Source organism: Rousettus aegyptiacus, unplaced genomic scaffold (assembly GCF_014176215.1).
Source record: "Rousettus aegyptiacus isolate mRouAeg1 unplaced genomic scaffold, mRouAeg1.p scaffold_m13_p_1, whole genome shotgun sequence".
Classification (NCBI taxonomy): domain Eukaryota; kingdom Metazoa; phylum Chordata; class Mammalia; order Chiroptera; family Pteropodidae; genus Rousettus; species Rousettus aegyptiacus.
The window spans coordinates 101,426,480-101,445,942 of record NW_023416284.1 but is presented as its reverse complement, the minus strand read 5'-3'; the positions used below and the strand labels follow the sequence as shown (position 1 = coordinate 101,445,942).

At 35.0% G+C, this 19,463-nt stretch overlaps 1 protein-coding gene and 1 pseudogene across 4 annotated transcripts in view; both read right to left on the bottom strand.

Annotated features, from left to right (window-relative positions):
* Positions 1–19,463, bottom strand: part of RUNX2 (RUNX family transcription factor 2) — a 206,591-nt gene that overhangs the window by 132,167 nt on the left and 54,961 nt on the right. The gene's annotated exons all lie outside the window — the stretch shown is intronic.
* Positions 6,428–6,546, bottom strand: LOC118605861 (annotated as a pseudogene).

The window sequence follows — 19,463 nt, the reverse complement described above, 5'->3', positions numbered from 1 at the left end:
AATGTGTAAGGGTAACTGTATGTGCTTGTGCGTGTGTGTATCTATGTGTGTGTCTACCTGGTTGTCACTCTTTGGCAACAAAAATACAGATCATCTGCTTCTTATTATGTAATTTGAGAAAGGTAAAGATATGCCACCTTGTTGTTTAACTCTTTTAGAAGAGCTTCAATTCCATTTAAATAAAATATGTTGCAAACACAATACATTTAGAGCCTGTAATTATATCTTTGGTGTTAAATTAATTAGATTCATTTAATAAATTAAATGGATTCCATTATCAAATCTTTACAAGAGTTTTATAAGAAGCAATCCCTACTGGTGCCTCTGTGAAAGTAAACTCACACCAGAGTGGGAAAAAAAAAAAAAAGATATAAAAAGAAAAAGAAAATAAAAAAAGAAAAAAGCTTTGCTTTTACTTGGCCAGTGTTCTTTCCACTGTTAATACAGTATTTTTTCTGTTAATTCACATCTTTGCCCAAAGAACATATTTACTTCTTTTTCTTAAGTAAAACTAACTTTCCATAGTTCTTGATGACCAGGTTTGAAACCTAATGAGCTGATTCTTAGGTGTTCTGAAACAAGGCTTTCTGACATGCCTTAAAATCAAATGCTTTACCCGACTCTTCCTGGCAAATCTAAAATAGGATTTTGACCTCAGCATTTAGACCAGATTTATATGTACACGGCTAATCAACAAATCTGAAATCCTATTGGGTGACACTATTTTCATTCTTTTGAAGTAAGAAAATGATGAAGTGTTCCAGATCTTCATCTGATTCACTCAGTTTAAAGTTCATTTTTCTCCAAGAATACTGAAAACGCACATTGCATCTAGTAGTTTCATTGAGTCTTTTTCTGTTTTTAACTTGCTTCACTTCGGTTTATCCTTATTGAAAGATATTATTATGGTATGTCCATAACTCTAAACATTGAAACTAGTTTATTATACATTGTCACATTCCTTATGTTTTCTCCATCTTGATTAATAGTACCAGTTAATACAGGATTGTGAGTTCCATAACGATAAGGACTATGTTTGCCTGGTTTACAGACAATCTGGAACCACACCACTAAAGAAGTCTAGGAAAATATCATTCTTAGCCTATTCCACGTGCACACAATGTGAATAGTGTCCCATAGGGTGGTGTAACATAGTAGCCTTAGACAGCTCACACAGCTAGCATAAGGCCTAGCATACCATATGTGATGTATATATGTTATTAGTTGATTGAATGAATGAATATTCCCTTTAGTCAGAAACTTGAATATTATGATAAATTAATCTTCTTCACCATTTCCCACTTCTAGTCTATCAGCTAATTCTATTAATGCCACTTCCCGAATATCATTCATATCTATTTTCTTTCCATCTCCATTATCACTGCTTTAGTTCAGGCCTCTGTCATTTTCAGTCTCAACTACAATAGACTCCTAACTTGTCTCTCTGTCTCCATTTATGCTCATCTCAATCCCAATCCTTCGTCCACATTGCCATCATAGTTCTCTTTTTACAATACAATCTTAGTCATGTTATTGCATCCTTTAAAATTCTTCAGTGGTTCCATATCATCTATCATGTAGAATAAACCCCTTCGCGAGCTGACCTTCTCAAGTTATCATCACAGAACCACAAGATTTAAAAGGTGAAACCTAAATTTGAAAATAAGCACATAAAACCCCCAACCCACACATCTCCTAATATCCATTATCCCAAACTCAGCCACATTTCTATCTCCCTCATCAGTGCTTTAGCAATTTGCATTTAATTCCATCACACTCATCATCTGAATTCTTTCTTCACATAAATGTCTCCCAAATAGAGTGTAAGTTCCCTGAGGGCCAGGATTGATTTTATTCATCTTTTATCCTCAGCACTTAACATAATATCCAGAATATAATAAGTACTTACAAATAATTGTTAAAATGTGTCAATAAATAAATAAGCTTAAAATTCTATTTAGACCTAAGTTTTTCTATTCTTTAAAGCGTAACTTTTCATGTTTGTTATTAAATTTTTGAGTTATTTAGTACAATATCGAGCCACAGAGTCAATACAGCAACTGCTGGTGACACTACCTGGGGTTGAGTGAAAAGGATAGAAATTCTCTGACTTATCCCCTCTAGCTGGCCTGTCATCTTCCAGTAGTATCTCCATTGGCTAACTCTACCTGGGAGCCAGTTGGTAAGGAAGACTGAGAAAAGTAAGTCTTTGAAATACACAGCAGAACAGGGTAAAGGAAGACAGACAAGTGACCAGGAAAGATGTGAACCTAAAATAGAAGAAGCAGTATGCAAAAATGAAGTTAGAGCTCTACCTCACGTTGTGTACAAAACATAGGTACAAATGTTTGTGACTATGGATTATAGTGGGTTTTTAAGCAGAAGTTTCTTAGGCATGATAACTAAAAAACAAATAACCAAAGAAAAACTAGATAAATTAGACCACCAAAATTCAAAATTCGAAATTTTATGCTTCAAAGATTTGGATTCTAAAATCCAAAATATACAAAGAACTCTTATAACTTAACAACAAAAAAGGTAAATAACCCAATTTAAAAATAGGCAAAGGATCTAAATAAACATTTCTTCAGAGAAGAAATGCAAATGGCTAATAACCACATGAAAAGATGCTCAACATCGTTAATCATTAGAGAAATGCCAAACAAAACCACAATGAGATACTACTTCATACCCACTAGAATGGCTATAATAAGAAATGTGGACAATAAAAAGTGTTGGAGAAGATGTAAAGAGATTAGAACATTATTGTGGAAACGTAAAATGGTATTGACACTGTGGAAAATAGTTTAGCAGTTTCTTTAAAAGTTGAAGAGAAAATTACTGTAAAACAGCAAAAAAATAGATGTTCACACAAAAAAACCTGTACACAGATATTCACAACAGCATTGTTCTTAACAGCCAAAAATGTGGAAAACACTCAAATATCAATTGGTGAACGAATAAATAAATGTGATATACCCATTCCATGGGATATTATTCAGTTATAAAACAAGAATTAAGTACTGACACATGCTGCAAAATTAATGAACATTGAAAACATTATGCTAAGTGAAAGAAACCAGTCACAGAAGACCACATATATAGTGTATGCTTCCATTTATATGAAATGTCCATAGTATAGACAAAAAGTAGATTGGTCTTTTCAAGGGATGGTGGGAGGAAGTAAAGGGGGGTGACTGCTAATGGGTACGGGATTCTTTATAGGGTAATGAAAATGTTCTGAAATTAGATAGTGGTAATCATTGCACAACCTTGAGAATATACTAAAAAACTACAGAATTATACACTTTAAAGGGGTGAATTTTGTGGTATGGAATTACATCTCAAATTTAAAATTAAATTAAAATAAAAAAATGAATGAGTGGGCCCACTTTTTTTCAAAGTTCTATTGGGGGAAAGAAGCTATATAACATTTCAGTTGGGAAATTATCCCCTAGAGAAATTTGTATGTAAGTGTTCTAGGAAAACACATGAATATTCACAATAGCACTAGAGAACATCAACAGTGAAAGAGTAAATATATTTTGGAATATTATGCCATGGAATACTATCAGCAGTGAAAATGAATGGACAATAACTACACACTATATCATGGATAAATCTCAAAAAAACTTAATATTGAACTAAAACAACTAATTGCTTCAGTGTAAAGACACATAGGAGAACAATCATAGCAATGCTCTTCGTAATAACTAGGAAAAAAAAACACTACCCAATCAACATCAATGGGGGAGTAAATGGATAAATAAATCGTGATACACTGACACAGTGGAACATAATGAGCAATGAGAATGAATAGAGTTCATCTCCGTGTAACAATAAGGATGAATCTCATAAAAATAGTGTTAAATGAAAAAGACAAAAGTGAGAGAGTACATGTTGTATGATTCTCTTAACATAAAATTCAGAACCAGGAAAAACCAATCTACAAAGTTAGAAGTAAGAACTGTGGTTACCCAGGACAGAAAGGACAATATTGACCATAAGATGGCTAACAGAGGTCTTCTGAGGTGCTTATAATGCTTAGTTTCTCTGTCTAAATGTGAGGTTAATCGAATGTATTCACTTATGGAAATTCATCAAGCAGCATATTATGATTGTATACTATTCTGTATTTAGTGTATCAGGAATTCAAAAACTACCAATTGTTAAAAAATTAGTGAAGTAGGAAGCCATTTATATGGAATTCAATAACACATAACATTAAATAATATATTGGATAAACTAATATTTTATAAAATTATAAACCCCAAATTCAAGCTTGTGATTACCACTGAAGTGACTGAATCAGGTTTTCATAGGTATTGATGATGTCCTCTTTCAAATGGGGGTGGTACATATAAAAGATTTCATTGTATTGCTATTCGTATACACAAAAATATTTTATAAATGTCTTTTTGATGCTACTCCATATTTAATAAATGCTGTTTTAAAAAACTCTATGGTTCTGAATATGAAAGCTTATAACTTAAAGCACATATATTTCTCAGGGTTGGGCAGAAGATTGGTTTTAAAAAATCTGTTGTTATTTTTAGTAACTTGGTATACTATTAATTATTCTATTGGTGGAGTCAAGATATTAGGAAAGCAAAAGTTCCTAGTTAACTCCTATGTGAACCAGTTGACAAAGAAAAATCAATCTATTCATCAATTTCCAAGTATAAACAGTTATCAATTCAGAAGAATTGTATTCCCAAATTTTGTTTGCAAAAGGACTTGGCAGCAGGGGGCAGGAAGGGGGAGCATATTTTCTCACAAAACGATGTTAAAAGCATTGGTCAAATTCCTACCTGGCCCAAGAAATCCTATTTAACCTATAATATAACTAAATAAAATACTAAGAGTCTTACATTCTTCCATTGATTCTATGGAGAATGAGGCCCAACTTCTACCTGAAAATTCATGATGCCAGAACATACTAGCTACTATTTTAGCCCCAGCCTATCAGCAATCCTTCTACTGTAGCATCTAGAATGAAAGGTTTTCCATCTCATAGTCACATTCCCTTGTTATGGGGGTAGGTGAAGAAGAACCCACTGAGGTTGTAGAGAATGTATGCTCCTCTGTACAGCAGAAGAGTTGTGGGAAATGGTGCATAAGTCAAGCATAGTCATATTGTGGACTTTCTTGAAAGCGTCACAAAGCAACTGAGATTTTATGAGATAGGTAGAGAGATGATTTAGTAAAAATTAGGCTATCAATTATTGAATATTTACTATGGACTAAGGATTTTTTTTTTCTAAGTAATTTACATACAAAATCTCATATTCCTCAGAGCAATTTTGTGAAGTACACAAATTCATCTTCGCCAGATAAAGAAACTGAGAAGAAGAGGAGTATTTCATCAAATGTCACAAAACTGGTAAACAGTAAAGACAAATGTGACCCGAGGCTGCTAATTTGTACCATCTGCCAATTTCTATGGTGAGAATTCTTCCATCGCAGTTGACTTTAAGTTACCAACATGATGTCACCAAACACTAAGTTGAGAAAAGATATGCACAATTGGTTCTAGCAAGCTGATAAGAGCCAGCTCTAGTGCAAAACTAAGAAAAGATTTACAATACTTATTGTATATAAGAAGTACTAAGCTAAAGCAAAAAATTGTTTAAGCTCCAGTTCTTGCCCTTATCATAGTGATAGTATAAATAGAGAGATAATATTTACAGTTATGACACATTGAATAAAACATACAAATATAATTTTATGAGAAAAATGATAGTTCACATTTAATTGCCAAATAATGTTACAGATATTAGTTTAGAGGTGGAAAAAAATAGCAGTGGCCTCTATGAACAAGCAAGGTTTCATGGAGAATTAATAAGTTATTAAGTCATTGCAGAGTTTGCATGGGTTGAGAGGAAAGCATTCTAAACAGGAGGTAAGAACTTAAATGAAAAGTGCTATTTAAGTGAATGAATGTTCTTTGAAATCAGCTCAGTTTATTAAATCAGACTACGAAGAAAAATTGTAGAACCTCTCTCCATGAAAATTTGTCCAGCAACCTGGATTAGTTTCAACATTGATCTGACAAGAGGCAGGATGATGAACCAGATGACCTTTTAAAATCTTTTCCAAGTTTGCTAGTTCTTAATTATAACTCATTAGCCTTCCTGATTGTATGTTTCTATCGCTGTCTTTCCAAATATGCATTAATGAAGAGAGCATTGAAATCTAATATTTAAAAATGTGATGTTCTGGTTCTGGAATGCTACAAATCTTCCTATGGCTAAAATATGAATTTCACATCCTTTTTTTGTTGTTGTTAAGCTGTGAGTAATCAATCGGGTTGGCCTGTTATGTTGATGTCTAGTATGTTGGGCACAGACATCCTGAGAATTGTAAATTCAGTTCAATTACACGGATATTTTTATTTATTTTTATTTATTTATTATTATTTTTTTAAAGCCTACAGCACCTGGTCTTTCTAGGTGGTCTCCCATCCAAGTACTAACCAGGCCTGACCTTGCTTAGCTTCTGAGATCAGACAAGATCAGATGTGTTCAGGGTGGCATGGCCATAGACATGGATATTTTTAAAAAGTACTTAATAAATGTCAATTGACAACACTACCAAAAAAGAATGGATGCACTATTAGAGGGAGTGGAGAAGAAAGCAGTTTACACACACGCTGTTTCTCTAGCCAGGGAGAAAGAGAAACACCAATGAAGGGTACAGAGGATGAGTCAGTGGAGAGGCAAGGATGGGGAATGGAGACATCTTAGAATAGGAGACAGTTTCAAGCAGGTGGGTCCTTTGTACACTTGCAGTTCCTTATGCCTGGAACACTTTTCTCCAGAATATCTACCTATTCCCTCATCCTTTAAAATTTCACCTTCTCAGTGAGATCTTCCCAGACCATGCATGTGAAATAGCAATTGTCCCCCAAACTACCCTAACTGGCTTCCTTACGTCCTTTGCTCTTTTTTATTTTTCTTCATTTCTCTAATAATTTACCATTTGGTATATATATATACAAGTTTATTTGCTTATAGTCTGTGTTCCATCTTGCTCCAACTCATATATATAGCATATTAGAATGTCAGCCATGAGAGGTTCTCTGTTTTGTTTACAGCTAATCCCCAGCACCCAGAACAGTGTCCAACACACAGTAAGCACTCAATAAATAGTTTAAATACAAATAAATGAAAAAGGGTGATCAGAGATGTTTCAGTTCCTTGAATGGACTATATCTCCAATACTGGTAAACTAGGTTAAACACATTTCTATTGTTTATAAGGAAAATCCAGGTGATTAAGTATGGAATAAGATAGTTTAAGCCCATTGCCAACCACTGAAGAAAAACAAAAGAAATCCTTAAATCCTGTTTCTGTGTTAATGACACAATTAATGCAATGAACTTGGATCCTTTCTGTAAGGTTGTTGCGATTATATCCTTGTTTTTCATAAGCCTAAGAAGAAAAACATCCTGTGAGTGTGGGTTATTTTTTGAAACTGCATAGGTCTGCCAAAATGTTTTGCAGACATTGCGGTAAAGGTATTAAAAAAAAAAAAAATCTACATTTGCGTCTTTCTTAAAAAGGACTATTAAATAGATATTTACGTATGGATTGTTATATTTAAGATTTTTAAACCATGCTTTATATGACTGATTATTATCTTTTGGAATTTTATAAGAAGATCTATAAAAATTCCTCAAATATTCACTGAGAAATATGTAAAATATTATATTTATTCAACCAACTTGGGTGAAACCATTACAGGGCTCTTTAAAATCTTTTGTAGTCTTCTATTTAAATATTGGTTTCAAATGACTTGCTCTGGAAGATGTCTTCATATTGACTAATCTTTCATAATTTAGCTTGTGGAATTTTTTGCAATTCCAAGCTTGGTAAGAGGCAATTTGCAAAATTTGCCAGTTGCTAAGGAAAAAATTATTTTAAAATTCCTATTTATACTACTGTCAGCTAAAGAAGTAGGCAAGTTAAAAGAGGATGAGGAATACTTAAATTGTTTTCAAGAAAGTGAAGCGATAAACTTAAATCGGTAAAGACAATTTGTGGAGAGGAAGATGAGTACTCACAGTGAAATACTATCATACACTCTGAGCATAATTAACCAACAGCCTCCTTGCATTATCTAATTTATTTCTCATAATATAACAGATGTGGTATAGGACATTCCTTTTTTGTTGTTTTTATGTCAGACACAAGAAATTTTATTTAAATAGGATAGTCTTAATTTCTTTAATATAAAACCACCCAAATCTGATAAAAACAAAGTTGTATAGACCATAGGAATGGTATGTTTCTTGATGCTCCAGAAGCAACTACTAGAATCCAAGTCACCAGGACCCAAAGGAGAAGGTCCAAAGAGAAATTGGGTATCCACATCACCACTGGATTGAGAAGAACACATGAGTTTCGTTTGTGCCAAATGGACACTACAGAAAGTAGCAGTACTGGAATCATTTAAAAGGATTGCCACTAGGGATGGAACTGGGAATGGGAGAAGGGAGGCCATTGGAAGAGGCTGAGCTTCCACATTAGGAAAATGTACTGACTTTTGAATGCTTGTTGCTCATTAGCCAGAAAAGCATGGACCCCCAACAGCCAGTCACATAAACAGGTTTTGCTGATTTTCATTATCCAATTGATTACTTACTGGTTATAATGTTATAAAGCCTACGTTATCCAATTTAATCCTCACAGCAATCCTGTGAGGTAGGCATTTTTTTAAAAAAAAAAATCATGGGTCTTTTTCAGATTAGGAAACTTGGAAATAGACTCAGAAAAGTTATACAGTGAGAGAGCCAGGATTTAAATCAACTTTTTTTCAGCTTTGTATGCCCTCGCGTAGGTACCTCTTATTGACAAGACACTGTTAAATGCATTAACGAATATGTAAACATACAATATGTAAGATTGTTCTTGCTCTTAAAGTATTCTTAAGGAGGTCTCTGTCTAGGAGATCTTAAGCAGTTTGGATGAGCAGACAATAAAGGTATGATTAGTAGGAGATAATGCAGCAAAGAAGGCTGAACTACTTTCATTATAAATGAACAGAAATTTTGGCAGGGTTTCTCTACTGTGGATACAATCCAGAATTGGAGAGAGTAGGATGGATGGCTGAATGACTTGGCAGAAAGATAGAAGGAATTTTTCTGTTTTTTGTTTTTCCCAGTATTTTATCATGAAAAATTTCAAGTTGAAAGAATTTTTACAGTGAACACCAATTTATTTACCACCTAGATTCTACATTAATATTTTATTACACTTGCTTTATCACACATCTGTATATCTATCATCCTATCGCTCCAGTAATTCGCCTTTCTAAAAAAAATGAATTTCAAAAAAAGTTGCAGACATTAGTACAGCAGCAGGCATTTGAAAAATACAGAGGTACTATATTCAGTTTTAAGTTGTTTGTGTTGCTGCACTGTAATTCTTTATTTCTCCTTGCCTTTAGTGAAGCTCTCTATACTCAAAGAGGCCTTGTGAGAATGCTGTTTTTAAATAATAGAAATCAAGAAAGTGGCTGAGTTCCAGGTGTAAATAGATGCACAAATTGAGATAAAAGAAGCCAAACTTAGTGGAATCGAGAAGTCAGAACTAGAGGTGACAACAAGAATATAAACTCCCTGGGATTTGGAGAAATCTTGGAGAGAGCATCAGATCAGCACAAGGTGGGGGTAGGAATTTGAGTTCATCTTTTCTAGATCCTTTAAGGACCGACCAAGCAAACACAAGTTGACAAGTAGATTACTATTTACTGGAACTAGAGAGGTTATGTCACTGGAGGCAACATCTGTGATGGGAAGAGGGAGAAAGGAAGAGAGGAAAGAAAACTTTGACTTGTACCCTAAGACCAAGCCACTGCCAACAGTTCTCCCCTTTTCCCCATCCCCCATGCATAATTTTCCTTCCTTCTTTGCTCCTCCCTCCCTTCTACCCTACTTCCCAGTCTCTGTCTCTGTCTCTCTCTTTCCTTCCCTCTCTATTTCTCTCACTTTTTCCTTTCTTTCTTCGAAGAGTGAAAGAAAGAATGGGGACATAGAGAAGAGAAAGAAATAGGAGAACAGAAGGGGGAAAAAAAAAGAGAAAAAGTCACTTTGGAATCTAGATACTTCTCTCTGCCTCCAGTGCTGATGCTCAGTTTCTGCTCCTACTTTAGACTATTCATTAGCACAGATCAAGATAAAGAGAGGAGGAAACAAACTATGGGGCAGGGGGTAGGGCAGTAGAAAAATGAAAAAGGAGGAAAAACTCATGTAAGATATATCACTAATTTTTCTAAGCATCGTTCCTACCCACATAATCCCAAATTCTGTCCCAGAAACTCAGTCTCAAAGTCCCAGGTAGCTCACTTTTTATTCCTAATTAGAAATTTCTTTACAGTTTGTTTTTGTAAACGAAAGCTTCAAACACCTCTTCTGCAAGAGGAGACAGCCTGCAAGAGTCACATGAACATTGGACTTCCTTTACTTGTTGTGTGACTTGAGAAAATTATACAACCACTTTGGGTTTGAATGTTCTTATGTCTAAAATGAGGCCAATAATACCTACTATCCTAGATTGTTGTGAGGGTTAGTGATAAGGTGCATTATAGCACACGCCACATAACAAACATTTAGTAAAAGCTATGATTAATGATACAAGGAAGGAAGCCCTAAGCTGGAACTCTAGATGATTGCTGGTATGAAAGTTAGAGGAGTTCTTCTGACGGACTGCCTGATTTCAAGATAAAGATTTAAAATGAATTTTTAAGAAAGTGTCTTACATAAGTCTGGAGATGATGCTAGAATGTGGAAAAGTAATAATCGTTAATATTTAAGGATTAGTAATAAAAATACCACATTGTGTCACGTTGCTAATCTGTTTAAACGCTTGTTCTTCACATATCATTTTTTGAATATCTGTAGTGTTATTATGTGTATTGGTTTCAAAAGTGTATACATGTAAATATATTTAAGGGAGAAAAAGCAGTTAACCTACCTCTCTGTTAATAATCAAAGCTATAGCTGAAACCTGGCTGTTTAACAACCACAGTGATAATAGTTAATGTTTATTAGCACTTATTGTGACCAGGCACTGTGCTAAGAGCTTTACATGGATAGCCTCATCTACCCATTACAACTCTATGCAACAAGTACAGTTACTAGGTGAGGAAGCTGGGGCCTAATAAAAGAGGCTAAGTAACCTTCAAAGTGTACACAGTAAGAAAGTGGTGAAGCCAGGCAATCTGACTCTACAGCTTGCCTCCTAACTACTACATTATATTGCCATTTGTCCCAGAGCTAAGGAGGCAGCTCATTGGAACCGCTGGCAAAATTGCAAAAAGAAAAATAACTCAACAGATCTGGATTTCCAAACTTGGTAAACCATTTAATAAATATCCATTAAAACCCACAAAATGTTTTGGGCACAACGCTAGGTTCAATGTTAGATGCAAGAAATACCAAGATGAGATAGGATCCTTGACTTTGAGGACTTCAATAGGTCAATTTTGATATTACGTTGTGTTATTCTTAAAGACAATGAATCATATCACAGTTATATTTAATGTATATGTGCAATTGTTTAATAAAAATCAAATTAAATCTAAATAATGTATTTGTAATTCTTTAATTTTGGTTTTATTATATGACTAGCAAAAGTTTTAAATACACATTTCACTAAAGAAGGTATACAAGTGGCCTTATATGCCTTTCTTGAAATAGCAACAAGGATCACAAGTCTAGCAACATTAGTCACTGCGGAAATGTAAATTAAATGCCCTGTGAGAAAACATTTCACACCTACTGAAATGGCTATAATCAGACAAACAATGACAAATATTGGAAAGGATATGAAGAGACCAGAGACTTCAAACATTGTCGGTAGGAATGTTAAATGGTGCAGCCACTTTTGGAAAACAGTTCGACTCTTAAAACACTAAACATAAATTTACCAGATGACCTAATAATTCTACTCCTACATTTATCCCAAGAGAAATAAAAATACACATCTACACAAAAATATTGTAATCAAGTGTGTATAATTCATATAAGCATTAGTCATGATTGACAAAAAGTGCAAATGACCCAACTGGGGATGGCTACACAAAATGTGGTATATGTAGTCAATGGATACTGTTATCCAGCAATAAAAAGGCAGGAAATACTGATACATGTTGTAAAATGAACCTTGAAAACATTATGCTAAATGAAAGAAGCCAGACACAAATGGCAACCTATTATATGATTCTGTTTATATGAAATGTCCAGAATTAACAAATCTACAGAGATAGAAAGTAAATTAGTGGTCGTCTAGGGTTGGGAATGGGAGTGGGGATTAATTGTATGTGGGCATAAAGGATTTTATTGGGATGATGAAAATGTTCTAAGACTGGGTTATGTTATAGTTGCACAACTCGGTAAGCTTACTAAAAACCACTGAATTATACAATAAAATTAAGCGAATTTTATATGATATGAAATTGTATCTCAATAAAGCTTTTTAAAAAATCCTAGACAATTATATGACTAATATTCTTTTAGTTAATATAGAATCTATTTGTTTTATATAATATTTAACAAATGTATTCAATAATATAATATAATATAGGAGTTTTCTATACTAAAGTTTTATAATTGCCTATCATTAGATCCTACTTATTCAAATTTAAACTCTATCTTAATTTCAAAGTGATTACTCAATTAAGAAATATATTCATAAAGCAATGAATATTTTTTGTAATTAATTCATTGGTTTAAAAAGGTTTGGTGTTAAATAGTGCATGACTCATTTGACTTGTTCACTTTATAAGCTAAGGTAAAGAACTATAGGAATTGCCTCCTTTTTCATTGAATTTTTGTAACACTTCTTTCTTGTTCAAATGTTTTCTCATATATTCCTAGTTTACCCTCCCAGTAAGCCTATGATTTGGGAAGAATGGATCTTACTCTCATTTTATAGATGAGTAAATATGAACTCAGATGGGTTGGATGATTCAGCTAAAATAACCTATCATCAGGGGAAGGGAGGTTAACAATTATATCTGAGCATAATACATTGTGTCATTCTACCACTGAATACTAGAGTGGCTACGACTGACAGGTATTAGGATTCTAATATTCAAATATTATTTTTATATGTGAAATTGGAGTGGACTTCCAGTTTCCAGTCTAACATATAAGAGCTTAGAAGTTGTCTCTTTCATCTTCACAACAAGAAAAAAGCTGAACAAACTGAAAATCAACCATTCTTCTTAGATTCATCACAAAATTGAGGTTAGGGGGCAAACTACTGCCCTACACACCAGAGACAGAAAAATACAATCATAGCTTACCAAAGCAGAAACCACCAGTGGAAACTGATAGGACCATTTAAAATGTAATTGACTAATTTCAGGAGACTAAACTTGTGGACTAGCTTGAGAAATTAAACTGTCTTGGGTCCCAGCTTTAGGAGAATCCCCTACATTCCTAGCCCCCCAACCCCGACCATGCCCTTTAGGTTCTCAGCAAGAAGATCTGAGAAAAATACCTTGAAACTTCTCCCACGGGGGATGGGAAAAATAGACATTTTGAAATACACTCAGCACTCTGTTCTGCTCAACTCTGTTCTGCCTTTGCCTGCCCTCAGGAGAAACTATTTTACCAGAGCATAACTGGCCCGGGTAAGTGGAAATACCCAATTCCAGCCTCTTCTAGCCTTCCCATTCAATTTACTAGATGGTAAGGGGAAGCTGGGGTTGTGGGGGAAAATGAGAAGTATTTGAGAGGGTCACAGCCCAAGGACACAGGCTCACTGACAAACTAAAACTTAATCATTGGATTGGATTATAGAACGCTTCACTGCCCCAAACTTTACTACCACATCAATTGGCCTCCTGTATATAACAAAGGATTACAACCAAAAGACCTGCAAGCCTCTGACCCTACTTAAAAAGGAATATCAGGAGGAGACAAAAATAAGACTAGAGGAAATTTAGCCTTTGACACTATAGCTGCAGCAATAGTAAACACAGCCTAACTCCCAGACAGATAAACAGAAAACCTCATATTAGAGGTCTATTTACCTCAGTTACTTTTACCCAATACATCATGTCTGACTTTTAACAAAAAAATTATAACACATGCTAAAAGGCAAAAAATACAATTTGAAGAGACAAAGCAAGCACCAGAACCAGACTAAGATGTGGCAGAGTTATCAGACTGGGAATTTAATATCACTATGATTAATATGTTGAAGGCTCTAATAAGTACTACAATGCAAGGACAGATGAGTACTGTAAGCAGAGAGGAATACTAAGAAAAATTTTTTTTAAAGGGCTAGAAATATAAAAGCATTGTAACAGAAATGTCTTTGATGGGCTCATCAGTAGAAATGACATGAACAAAGAAAGAATCAATGAACTTCGAAATATGCCAATAGAAACTTCCAAAACTGAAAAAGAGAGAAAAAAAAAGAATGAAAATATCAGAACAGAATATACAAGATCTGTGGGATGTTTAGAAAAGATGTAATATAATTGTAATGAGAATACCAGAAGGAAAGGAGAGAGAGAGAGAGAGAGAGAGAGAGAGAGAGAGAGAGAGAGAGAGAGAGAGAGAGAGAGAAAGAGAGAGAGAGAGAGAGAGAAACAAAAAAAAAAAAAAGAAAGGAAGGAAGGAAGGAAGGAAGGTCCTTTCCTTCCTTCCTTCCTATCCTTCCTTCCTTCCTTCCTTCCTTCCTCCCTCCCTCCCCTCCCTCCCTCTCCTCCCGTCCCTCCCTCCTCCATCCCTCCCCTCCCTCTCCTCCCTCCTTTCTTTCTTCCTTTTCTTTCTCTCCTCCCCTCTTTTCCTTCCTTCCCTTCCTTCTTCCTTCAACTCCTTCCTTCCTTCCTTCCTTCCTTCCTTCCTTCCTTACCTTCGTTCCTTCCTTCCCCTCCCCCCTCTCCTCCATTTACAAAAGAAATGTATTTGAATAATGGCTGAGAATTTTCCAAAATTAGAGACAGACACCAAACTATAGAGCAGGTAGTTCAGAGAATACCAAGCAGAATAAACACAAAACACAAAACATAAACAAAAACCTATACCTAGGCATATTGTATTCAAATTGTGGAAAATCAGAAATTGGAGTATGCATCCAAAGTATAAAGGATTTTCCCCCCAAAATTAATCTTACAACTTCTTGGTCTCCTTTCCTTCTCTTCAGACTCTCTCCATCTAAAATCTCTCCGATCTGGGAAACATGGTCAAATTGTGTCAGGGAGCTGTACAACTTAATTATTTTCTCCCACTAATAAGGAAAATATATGTAAATATAAATAGAAAAAATAAAATATTCTATTAATTTTATCTCCCCAAAGGGACTTAAGTTTTTTGAAGTCAGGGATTATGTATTATATAATTTTAAATTCCTTAAAGTGTCTAAATTTCTTAAAGTGTTTATACTGAACAAGGAAATGAAATGCATGTTGAGAAGCAAGTGTACTACCCAGAGATCTGCAGTTTAGGACTGAAACTTGGTGAAGAGGTGAATGACCAAATAAGATTAAATAGTTTTGAAGCATTATTTAATACTTAAAAAAGTAAAACTCATTTCCTCTATGGTCCCATAGTATGTTGTTCATCTATAAGACCTGCAATGATTTGTTTACAAGTCCATTTCTCCCATTAGACTATAAGCTCCTCTGGAACAGAGATCACATCTTTCATCTTCCTTTCATTGTGGAAAGCATTTGATTCATATTTGGTAAATAAAAAGTTGAGAGATACTTGAATACGGAGAAGATAGTCTAAAGTCATTCTATAGTAATAAGTTTGTGCCTTTTAAAGTATGTGTTATGTGCTGTTGAGTCAGCTCTGACTCCCAGCATCTTATGAATGAGTGATGTTCAGCGTCCTGCCCTCTATGGCCCTGCTCAGCTCCTGTAGACTCATGTCTATGGCTTCTTTTGTGAAGTCAGTTCATCTCATTTTTGCACTTCCTCTTTCCCTGCTGTCTTCTATTTTTTCCCAGAAATATTTCTTTTCCCAAATAACCCTGCCTTCTCATGATGTGACCAAAATAAGACAACTTCGGTTTTGTTATTCTTTCCTCCGAAATGTTATATTTCAGAGTAATTTTGAAGAAGTTCCCTCAGAAGAAGAGAGATGCTCCTCTGCCCACAGACTCGATCTTCTTGGGGAGATGGGATACCCACTCATTCCCCTGCTACCAAATGACTTTAATATCTGTTTCCATTGGCTCCTCTTTTTTCCCCTGATCTAGTATCCTTTTCATGGAGGTGGGGGAAACCCCAAAACAGAACTACCAAACTTTGCATTTATCCAATTACCTTTCCACCTTCCATCTTGTTTCCTTCCTCCCTTTAACTGCTAAACATCTTGTTTCCTTCCTTCAACTGTTAAATGTCTTTCTTTCCTTCTTTTAAATGCTAAACTTCTCAAATGTGAGATTGTTCAATACATTCACATTTACAACCCCACCACAGTATCAAGACTAATTATGTCACCATTAAAAAATTTCTGACTGAACTCAGATTTCTCGGTTTCTCATCTACTTTAAGTTCCCTGTGTTTTAAAACATTTCCATAAAGCAAGTGATCCTTTTATGAAGTGAATAAGCACCCACTAATTTATCTGTTTCCTGTAGTTGTTCAGAAGAAAGGCAGGTTTCCAGGTTGGGGTGCTGCCAAAAAGGGCTGTCTGAGCCTTTCGTGTAGAGTTAGAGTTTGGGCTTTGGCTCCCCAGAAGTCACCAGTCAACATTATTACTGTTCCAGAGCTGACTCATCCGAACTTAGAAGAGGCGCAGAATAAAAATTGAAATGCTGAGTTATTGATTGGCATGAGAAAATGTAACTGTGGGGTGGAGTGAAACCTTCTATCAGCTTGATCATTACATTATTCGGGAAGCTTCATGGAACACAAAATATCTAAAGATTGCTGGCCACAATAGAATCAGGATAAGGGAAGTTAGCTACCTAATTTGAATATTTGAACGATATTAAGACTCTGATAGCATGACCTATTTATCTTCTCTCACTCCTCTCCACAGTATAGGAATGGGCCATGCCATTTTGTTCTAATTATGTTATTTCTATACTTTGTGACTAAACCTCTCTTCTTAATCAGCCACTTGCCTATTTGGCTATAAAATAAGTCTTTAAGATTCTGCTAGGTCATGACTGTTGGGTTCTCCATTGTTTAGGGTATTCAAAAGTACATCCCCTAGATCCTGAAAGTAATTCCAAGTTAGGTTCCAAATATTTGAGGAAAGGTAACATTGTTGGAATAATGTTAGTATAAAATGACTGTGTTATTGATATGTAATATAAATGAAATGTTTATTTACTATTTATTCATTTATTTTGTAATCTATTAGCATTTGTTATAAGATAAGCAGTTGCAAGGGCCAGAAGTTTAAGAAAAATTTATGTGAGAACAATTGAAAATTGAGAAAATTTAACTCATAAATTTTCTCCTTATGAATTGAGAAATGACCACTATTATTTAGTTAGAATGGGATGGTACTGGTGCAGTGCATAATCTGAGGACTTCTACTATATAGTTACTGAATACTTCTGATGCTTGAACAACAATTTTATTATTTCTCTATTATAAATGCAGAAACTGAGTAGAGAGGCAAAAATGGTTCATAGTACATATCTGCTTTATAAAACTTGGAAGAAAGAATTCTCTTTGTTAAGATTTTTAAATCTTATATGAAACCTATTTCCAGAGAGAAACCAGCATTTTTTAAACCCTTAAGGATATTGTTCCAAATAAATGTATTTTACTATAATATGGAAAATGTTATTACAAATGACTAGAATGTGGTCAAGTAGCATAGTTTATATATGCTTTGTCATTTACTTAGGGAAAGTCACAAGTTCTGTAGAACATTAGCAAATCTCAAAATCACCTGGAGGGTTTGTTAAAGCAAACTGCTGAACTCAGCCTTCAGGATTTCTGATCCTGTAGGTGTTGGTTGGGGGAACCCAAATTTCCAATAACAAGATATAGATGCTGCAATCATACTTTGAGGACCATTTCTCTATTCCATGAGCTATCTTCAGGTTATCCTTGGTTTTGGTTATCTCTCTCGCATTCCCTAAAGTGATTCAACAAAACTTTATCACTTCATACCCGTTTTATTATAGCGTCCGTACTTTTTCAGCATCCCCACTTTCCTACATTTCAGGGAAAATTTGGGTCATAGGGTAAGAATTGTCTTAAATTCTTATTCTTTTCTCCAGTCTATCTCTTTTCCATTTTAAGGCTCATCTTACTCCCTGAACTCTTGATCAAAAACCTTCCCATTTCTTCCAGGATCTAATTCCATCTTAGCATCCTAGAGATTTTGTCATTGGCCCTCTTCTATCTCATGTTTAATGTTTCCCACTTTACTAGCTTCTTATCCAAAGCTTATAAGTAAGCTCAAGTCCTTGATCTTGAAAATCTATTTTGTGACCTTGAATATTTCTCTACCTTGATTATTTCTCCAGCTACTCTCTTTTTCACAGGCCACTTTCTTGGAATGATAACTCACTTCATTTCTCAACTTCCTTATTTACTCTTCCCTTTTCAAGTCGGTACAAACAAGTTTCTAGTCCTATCACTCTATTGAAGCTGCTTTGCAAAAGGTTACTTTGAACTGGCTAAGTCTAATATGAGTACCACTAATCTCTCTCTGAAACTCTCTGCTCTTCTGGTTTCTGTGTCACCACTACCTTCTCAGCATTTTTTGTAGGCTCTTACTTGCCCTTTCTCATTGAAGGTGTGTGTCTCAAATCCAGTCTTTGACTCATTTCTCTTTGTTCTATGCATGCTGTTGGGCATTTCACTTTCCCCTGTTGGCTTCAGTTGTTACCACACAGATACTTTTGAGAATGTTTTTAGGCGAAGTCTAGGAACAGGGCTAAATTCCACATCTAAGTGATATGTGTAGAATGCTGTATGTTGTAAGCTGTATGCTGTTGGTTCCCAAATCTAGATGTCTATCTACTCTCTTGAGCTTCAGACTTTATTCTAACCTCTATCTCCACCATTCTGTCTGAATAGTCCATTTGTCTACTGGTTTTATCCATCTGAAATTTTGTGTGGTCATTTTAAACTCAAAATGTCTAACCTGCCACTAAGTAAGTTGAGAGACCTTGGACTATCATTTCCACTCTATTGACATAGCTCTAGCCCATACTGCCTCTTTCCTGGATTGTTGGCTCTTTCCCATTTTTCACCCTTCCATCATCCTTTGTTGCACATTACTGCCAATTTACTAACACATTTAATCAGGTCATTACATGAAAAAAAATATATTTCCAAGCTCCTCCCCTCTTTTTATTAAAGCCCAAATTCCTTAACATAATGCACAAGACTTCCTTTGATCTGGCCCCTACCAAGTTTATAGCTTCCCTTCTTACACCCTATGATTCCATCATACTGGACAACTTGAAATTCCCTCTAATATGCTGTGGCTTTGCTCATGCTGCTCTCACTGCCTAAATTAT